Here is a 9,227-nt window from a genome sequence, read left to right as displayed (position 1 = left end):
CCTTACGCAGGTCCACAAATAACCCAACAGGGAACTCATTTTTATCAAGAGCTCCGTGTATCAAGTTAATCATAGTAATAAGTGCATCGTTAGTGCTTTTTTTGGGCCTGAAGCCATATTGACACGACCTAAGTTTATTGTGTTTGACTAGATAAGAGTAAAGCTGCTTGTAGATTAGTTTTTCAAATATTTTTGACAAGTTTGGCAGGACTGATATAGGTCTGTAGTTGTTAACATCAGTGAGATCACCACATTTGTGGACAGGGGTTACTCTCGCTTTTTTTAGAATATCTGGAAAGGTTTGGAGTTCAAATGACTTGTTGAAGAGCAATGCAATAGCAGGGGCTAAAGATCTGGAGGCTTTTTTGTAAATTAAAGTTGGTATCTCCTCAAGGGCACTAGACTTGGTTTTAAGGGAAAGGATTATCTCATTAACATCAGTGGAATTTGCAGGCGTTAGGTACAAAGACTGTGGATAGTTACAAAGTCTTTGTACTATCTTACAAAGTCTTTGACTATCTTACAAAGACCTGTAAGATAGTCCTGAACATCAGTACTGGAAGATGGAATATCATTTGCAAGGGATGACCCAATGGAAGAGAAGAACCTACTGAACTCAATAGCAGTATCAGAGGCTGTAAGCTGACCATCGTTATTGGACAGGAGTATTCGTTTGTTATTTAAAATCTTCTTTGATCCCAATATTTGTAAAATTGTGCTCCATGTTTTCTTAATGTTGCCTTGTAACTTGTAACTCACTTGTAACACTTATATCCTGTGCTTTCTATTTTAACCTGCTATGTTAAATGGGATTCTTGTATTGTGATTTGTGTATTTGTACTCACTGAATTTGTGCGCCCCTTGAGGGACTTGAAGTAGAGGGGAAGTGAAGGGGGGGGGGGTAGAAATAGCCTAAGCTACTCTATCCCTTTGAGATGTATTTTTTATTGTCTCAATTTACATATTTGAACTTGAAGAGGACTTTAATGTGTTTTCGGCAGCTTTTTTTCCTTAGTTTCCGAGCTGTTTTCTTTACCGTGTATGTTGTAATAAACTATTCATATATTTACAGTTGTTTCTCCCTGTGAAGATTATTAAACAATGGTGATTATAAGGGCGAGGAAGTTCAGCCTGGCCAGGGCCGCCAGCAGCCCTTGGGCCCGCCCCGGCAGCACCCAGTCTTTAATTTGGCACCTTTGTGGGACCTTGGTATAAGCCTAACATGTACATATACACTGGCTGCCTGTCCCCCTATACAATGATTTATTATTGCCTATTATTTTATCATTTAATTTAAATATTAAATAAAATAATTTATTTAATTATTATAGTAAGTACTTAATAATTTAATAATAAGTAGTAAGTACATAAAAATGATTAAAAAGTACAGTTTAGTCATAAAAGATTCCTAGATTGGAATTCACTACCAAATTTTAATATATCCAAGTATTTTTTTAGTGTGAAATGCTGTTATTATATGCATAAATTGTTGTTTTAATAAGATTACGCTTAACCACTTGAGCTGGACGGTAGAGCGACGGTCTCGTTTCCTTCAGGTCCGCGTTCAATCCCCGACTGCCCAAGAGGTTGGGCACCATTCCTTTCCCTCGTTCCATCCCAAATCCGTATCCTGATCCCTTCCGAGTGCTATATAGTCGTATTGGCTTGGCGCTTTCACTTGATAGTTCCCCACCCCCCTGAATAATATTACGAGAGCAGTATTTACGGGCTATTCATGCCCGTGTAGCGAGTAGATTATCCCAATAATATACTCGCTCCAAATATAGTGTTAATATTCCTGTCAACCTTTGGAGATGAATGAGGTGAGGCGTTGAGTAATATAAGCGGCAAGAATAGCAAACATTAACTAGTCTACTTTCAAGTGTGGTCTAGAGCAGACACTTGCGAGATACTGTACCGACGCTCAGTGCGCTCAACTCACACCAAAGTATCACCGGTGTACTTCTGTATATTCGACCAAATATATATATAGTATCTTAGTGTCTGTGTTTATTTGTCACCATACTTTACGTAACAATAGAACCGTTACATTGGTGACCCCAGAGAGTTTCGACGATACCCAGCCACGATGGACTACAACATGGACTCTCACTGGACCTCCACTGCTGCTGCTTGCTGTGGACCGCAGCCACCTGTCGTGGAACGTTGCCAACACCCTTGCCACAGCTATGATTTTCATCGCGATCATCTCTGCATTTTCATCTACTACGGCTTGCTGCTCCACGATCACTACTCACTCATCTGGCAGCTTCATCAGTAACTACATAATGTGGGATCTACAGCCTGCCCTGCCGACTCTCCGTCGCTGCCAGGGCACTGCTTTTTTTTTTTTTTTTTTTTTTGAGATATATACAAGAGTTGTTACATTCTTGTACAGCCACTAGTACGCGTAGCGTTTCGGGCAAGTCCTTAATCCTATGGTCCCTGGAATACGATCCCCTGCCGCGAAGAATCGTTTTTTCATCCAAGTACACATTTTACTGTTGCGTTAAACAGAGGCTACAGTTAAGGAATTGCGCCCAGTAAATCCTCCCCGGCCAGGATACGAACCCATGACATAGCGCTCGCGGAACGCCAGGCGAGTGTCTTACCACTACACCACGGAGACTGATACGGAGGCTTGTTCTACAGGGGCGCCCACGAAAGCTGCTCTTTCGTCAGATTCATCTACACGTTCACTGCATTTTGATACTCTGCCGACTCAAGCCCTTTGCGCAGTACAGAACTTACAGCTTGCGTTTCCAACTCTTCGTCGCCTCCAGGACAATTCAGCTCTAGCAGTGATTCCCTCGTTGTCCTAACTACGTGCCTACATTACCTCCTAATGTCCTGGTGCCCGAGCCCATCCGCCCCGGATCTAAATGCTCCACCAGCGACCCAAGGACGCAACAATTATGCACATTCTTCTCTCCTGCTACACCGAGCTTGTCCACACACTGCCTACATCTTTTAGTACCAGACTACAATTTCCACAGTCAACAATGTAGTACTCGGCGTGTACAGTCCTAATCAACCCAAGACGCTACAGCTTCGACACAGAGCAGACAGCAGACTACGACCGCATCGAGCCGCCACGCTCTCGCTCCCCGAGTTTAGACACTCACAATTCTCAATCGAGCCGCCACGCTCTCGCTCCCCGAGTTTAGACACACAATTCTCAATCGAGCCGCCACGCTCTCCCACATAGAGCTCCACGACTCCGGCCTCACTCAGCTCTGCTCTGCTCCAGGCTTCGTCTCAACGTCTGCAACACTGCTAAATCCAGAGACACATCCGCCGACTACGCAGTTCACTTTTCGACCACAGTTACCAGCAGCACCGCCACCTACGACAACGGACGATCCTGTACGACCTCCCTCCCTACAACCCCAGTTACCAGCCGCACCACAACCTGATTCTACGACGACGGACGATCCTGTGCGACCTCCCACCCTACGACCCCAGTTAGATGACATCAGCGAAGAGGAGGAAGTTAACTTTGATGGTTATGTAACGCGAGCAGGGCGTACAATTCACCGACCAGCTAAGTTCCTTGATCAAGTATTTTTCCTTTCATCCCCTGGGAGGGGGAGTTCTGTAGCGAGTAGATTATCCCAATAATATACTCGCTCCAAATATAGTGTTAATATTCCTGTCAACCTTTGGAGATGAATGAGGTGAGGCGTTGCCCGGGCAGCACGGTGAGGTGTTGCCCGAGTAATATAAGCGGCAAAAATAGCAAACATTAACTAGTCTACTTTCAAGTGTGGTCTAGAGCAGACACTTGCGAGATACTGTACCGACGCTCAGTGCGCTCAACTCACACCAAAGTATCACCGGTGTACTTCTGTATATTCGACCAAATATATATATATAGTATCTTAGTGTCTGTGTTTATTTGTCACCATACTTTACGTAACAATAGAACCGTTACACCCGTACCACCTCTTGGGTGACTTAATCTTCATCATTCGAGAGCAGTACGTCCTAACCAGACATTATATGATGATATCCTGAACAGTTGATAAATAAAAGTAATTGCAGAACTCCAGTTATCTAATACTTATCATAAATGGTATAAAACCTTATCATAAGCCAAGGGATTTGTAGATCAGTGTTTAAAGGGAATTCGGAAGCAATAATAACACAGCTGATGCCATCTGTCGGCAGAAGAGAACACTATCAACTGGCAGGTCAACAGTGGCCATAAGATACAGCTTACGCCATCTGTTGACATCAAATTACACTTATAACAAATTACCCCACAAAATACAACTAACGCCAACTGTTTTTTTTCCAACGCACTATAAATAGCCAAACAGCAACCCATAAGGCGGGTTGTTGTGCTCGGGTAGGAAGTTCCAAGCTCCGGCCACAGATGGTATGGGGTGCATAATAAATGGTATATCATTGGTAGAAACTCTTTGTTGACATTCACACAACAGCCAATCACATGAAGGGATCAGCTAAAGGCTCCATCCACTTAATAAATCATCTTTATTCAGCACACCATCCTTGCTTATGACATTCTGCTTCAACTTTAATCTACCTAAAAAGTGAAATGTTAAGTATTTAAAAATATTAATATAGTGATAATTAAATACTGCAGGACGTAACGGGTGTTACAGAAACATGGGCTGGCTACCTAACTTGGGACGTTATTATTGGGGGTTGCCTTGACACAAATAATGATACGCTGCTCTGCCCTCTTATTCGAGTAAATTATTCAGTTAGATGGAGATTTCTGTCAGGTGCAAAACCGAAACTGTTGTTCTTGTTCACAACAACCTTGTTGTTGTGCACAAGGACCTATTTCTTAGTTTAAATTTTATTCATAAAAGAGTGTTGGTATTCCCAGCAACAGCCAATCACAGGAAGGTATTTCTGGACGCTTGGCCTCCTTATGAACTCAGCACATCGCTCAAGCTCATGGCTCTCGGGACTCCTGGTTCAACCTTGAGGCCGAGCCGACGTTTGGACACTTCCTTCGCCTGGGTGCCGCCTTTTCACGTCTTGTTTTCGCGTTTTGGCTTTGCTACTGCCGTATGGCATCCCGTTTCAGTGGTCCGATTGTACGACGCCTGGCGCACATATCGCCTTGGGTACAGGATTGTTGATAGATTTTTTTTTGATGCATTAGGTGATAGGGAACGAATTATCATTTACGGCTTCGTCGTGAAGGTGGTTCCATGGTTTCCATGGATTTACTCGAGGGTGGCCCTCGGGCAAATTCAGGTATCTCTCTCTAGTGGTCTCGACGAGGACAAGAAGGCTGTCTGGCTTGTAGAAGGCCCCTCCCATTTGTTTTGGGGATTTTATCGAGCAATGTTTTGGCATTTACGACTTCGGCGGGTATGCGTTTCCACAACGTTATAATTCTATGGGTGAAAACAAATATTTTCCATCCTTCAGTGTGGCTTGTTGAGCTCGAAACCGTTGCTCCTTGTTGGTCTTACATCTAGCCTTTTGAAGAAGTGTTCTCGATTAATATCTTCCAAATTGTTCAGTAATTTAAAAGTTTTGCTGAGAGCAGACTGTCATGTCTGGTTCCTGCGGCCCTCAACCGTTCTTGGCACAGGAGCGGGGCTGTAACTGCTTATTTGTGATTGATGAAGATTAAGCCACCCAAAAGGTGGCACGGGCATGGATAGCCCGTAAGTGGAAATTTTTTTTTGGAGTGAATGTGGTCGTGAAATGTTATATACTGCGTGTTGTACTCACATTTAAATCATCAGTCTGTGGCTGCTATTGCGAGGTACTTGTTAGTGTTACATCTGACCATAAATAATCATAATTGAGTTTCTTAACATTAATAGCCCAAATTAGCACATCTTGCTTTTAAATTAGCCTAAAAAGTAGCAAGTAGCGAAATAAAAAATTTGGGAGCGCGGGGCTCCCAAAAGTAGCCCAATTCGCTATTTGTAGCCCAATCTGGCAACGCTGAGCTGATCGTTGGTGATCAGATCAGCTGGCGCCTGGCAGTTATTTTCCGTGTTTGGCTGCTGGTGGCGCCAGATAAATTTATATATATATATATATATATATATATATATATATATATATATATATAATATATATATATATATATATATAATATATATATATATATATATAATATATATATATAATATATATATAATATATATATATATATATATATATATAATATATATATATATATATATATATATATATATATATATTATTATATATAAAACACACACTTATATAACAATATACCAATCAGTGTTCGAAGACCTCGTCCAGCTCCTCGGGGGTCGGGAGCGTACCCAAGATACAGCACGCATTTCCCCTCTGAACAGCGACACTGAGGCGCTGGAACATAAAACTGGCCGCTCTTGGGTCTCTAGTCTTCCCAATGAGTTCCTCGCCCAGCTCCTTCAGGATCTTAAGTGCACATTTACCCCAGGCGCCCAGAGTCTCAGAGCCTATTGGCACGAACCTGTAACAACATTCTAGGTCCCTGTACTTGTTAGTTTTCTGGGTCTCCTTGCAGGTGGCCGCCCTGCCTCCCTCAGCTGCGCTGTAAGGTAGATAGGTATCAGCCAATGTAGATGCACACGTGTAGTCCCACACGACCTGTTTACCTTCCCTCCACGGCTGCAGGGTGACTCCATCTGGGCGTTTTTGGCTGTTGTCAGGACTGCACAACTGGGGTTCCCTTTGTGCTGGACACCCAGCTGTAGCCAAACTTCTCTTGATGATGTCATTGACTGCTTCGTGTCTGGCAATCTTTCCCTGTGTCTTACGACAGAGGAGACCATGGCTGCCGTATTGGTCTGCCCGTGCATGGCCGCAAATACACCGGTGCTCGGTGGAGATAGTGGCGGCAAGGCGCAGAGCAACACCAATACTTAGGGTCCGATGCCCAAGGCGGAATTAGGGACTGCCAACAGGAAGTCCCCGGCATGGGGCGCTTGCACAGCTAGAAGACGCGCTTTGTCCTTCCTGGAAGCTGCCTCCAGCAATGATGTGGCGATGTTCTCCACTATGGGGCTATCCCATTTGGACTGTTTGCAGTCATTTGGAAAAGTCGGTCGAGGATGAGAGTTGTATATATATATATATATATATATATATATATATATATATATATATATATATATATATATATATATATATATATATATATATATATATATATATATACAAGTTACATTGGGTTTATGAGAGTACATAGCATGATGTGTTTACATTCTTGTAAAGCCACTAGTACATATAGCGTTTCGGGCAGGTCCTTAATTTAACAGATAATATTAAGTAGGTAATTTCTAGCAAAATTTATAAAATGTTAACAGGTACATTGTAAAAAAATTTGACAATGATAAGTAGGCACATAAAGCAAATGTGGCACAGGGGTCAACTACTGCTCGGCTTAGACTCGGTAACAAGTATGCAGGCGATGAGTCACAATAACGTGGCTGAAGTATGTTGACCAGACCACACACTAGAAATTAAAGGGACGACGACGTTTCGGTCCGTCCTGGACCATTCTCAAGTCGATACTCGGTAACAAGTATCTCTGGGAATTCTTATCTGCTGATGTAGACCTGACCAAATGTAAACTGTCAAGTTCAAGTATGTTTATTGAGACAAGAAAGAAATACATCTCAAAGGGATAGAGTAGCTTAGACTATTTCTACCCCCCCAAAGGATACCTGATCAACCAGGCTGTGACTCATACGTCAGGCTGCGAGCAGCCGCGTCCAACAGCCTGGTTGATCAGTCCAGCAACCAGGAGGCCTGGTCGACGACCGGGCCGCGGGGACGCTAAGCCCCGGAAGCTCCTCAAGGTAACCTCTCTACTTCAAGTCTCTCAAGGGGCGCACAAATTCAGTGAGTACAAATAGACAAATAACATTACAGGAATCCCATTTAACATTGCTGGTTAATATAGTAAGCACCGCATATAATTGTTACACTCTTGGGGCAAAATTCTTGTAGCTCCTAAGTATTCTGTCTATCATGCCATTATCACACATCCAAACAATTTGATGTGGTACACTACTTATTTCCTTATTTCTATAGTTATCAATAAGTTAACACTCTAATACATAATGTTCTAAGGTGTAGGCGTGCGGCATACTACACAATTTACACTCCTTATCTTTTTCACTGACATCAACACCGTATTGCCAGATATATTTATATCCTAATCTTAATCTCATGTAAATTGAATCCTTCCAAGTAGACTTTCCTCTACCATAAGTGAAGGACGAGTTAGTATTTATTATTGAATAATTCTTAAGTGTGCTATTACTGTCCACCATTGTCATTCTCTTTACCATTTCTTCACCCTCTTGGATCATCTTGATTTTTGTTTTTATTTGTTTCAAGGTTAACTGACATAGAACATCAACAAGAGTTTTTTCCCGTGGCTCTCTTCGCTATGTCATCAACTACCTCATTCAACAGTATTCCCACATGTGAAGGGATCCACATGAATCTTACTTTATTCCCAGTTTTTTTTTATAATTTCTTAACGTTCTCTACACTCTATCACAATATTCTGATATACTGGGCGTCTGCTATTTAAAGACTCTAACGCTCCTCTGCTGTCAATAAAGAAGCAAGCATTTTTACCACATTTGACTACTTCCTGTAATCCTGCTAATACACCTTGGAGTTCAGCCTGCGTTGAAGAGACATTGTCAGTTAAGCGGCGTCCAATAACAGTATCTACAGTGCCGATGTCAGTGTACTCCCTGATCAAGACTCCACATCCTGCCTTCCCATCCCTAGCTACTGACCCATCACAATATACATGTAGAGTGTTTTCTGTAGGTAATTTTCTAATTATAGAATCATATATTGCCCTCAGTTCTCCTATTTCATACACACTTTTTTTTTTGCAAGGGAATAATTACTACATCTACATTACAATCCTCCCATGGTGGTGTGAATTGTCTCTTGGGCACAGCAATACACTCTCTAATAACATCATACTTTATAACATTAGAACGTAAGGTATTCATATATGCTCTTTGTAGTAAAAGTGTTATTGTATTATTGTACCCGGATGGATGCTCGCTTGACTGTTTCGTTTGGATGCTCGCTTGACTGTTTTGTTGTCAGCTCAGCTGTGTCGTGCCTGTGTCAGCCCGTCCTCCAAACAAAGATCCAAAAGTGATTCCATGCACCCGCCAAACCCCCTATTTATGAATGAAAAGCGGTTTACACACGACTCACAACTGCTGACGTTCGAA

The sequence above is a fragment of the Procambarus clarkii genome, chromosome 55, assembly GCF_040958095.1.
Source record: "Procambarus clarkii isolate CNS0578487 chromosome 55, FALCON_Pclarkii_2.0, whole genome shotgun sequence".
Classification (NCBI taxonomy): Eukaryota; Metazoa; Arthropoda; class Malacostraca; order Decapoda; family Cambaridae; genus Procambarus; species Procambarus clarkii.
This window is presented reverse-complemented; position numbering follows the sequence as displayed.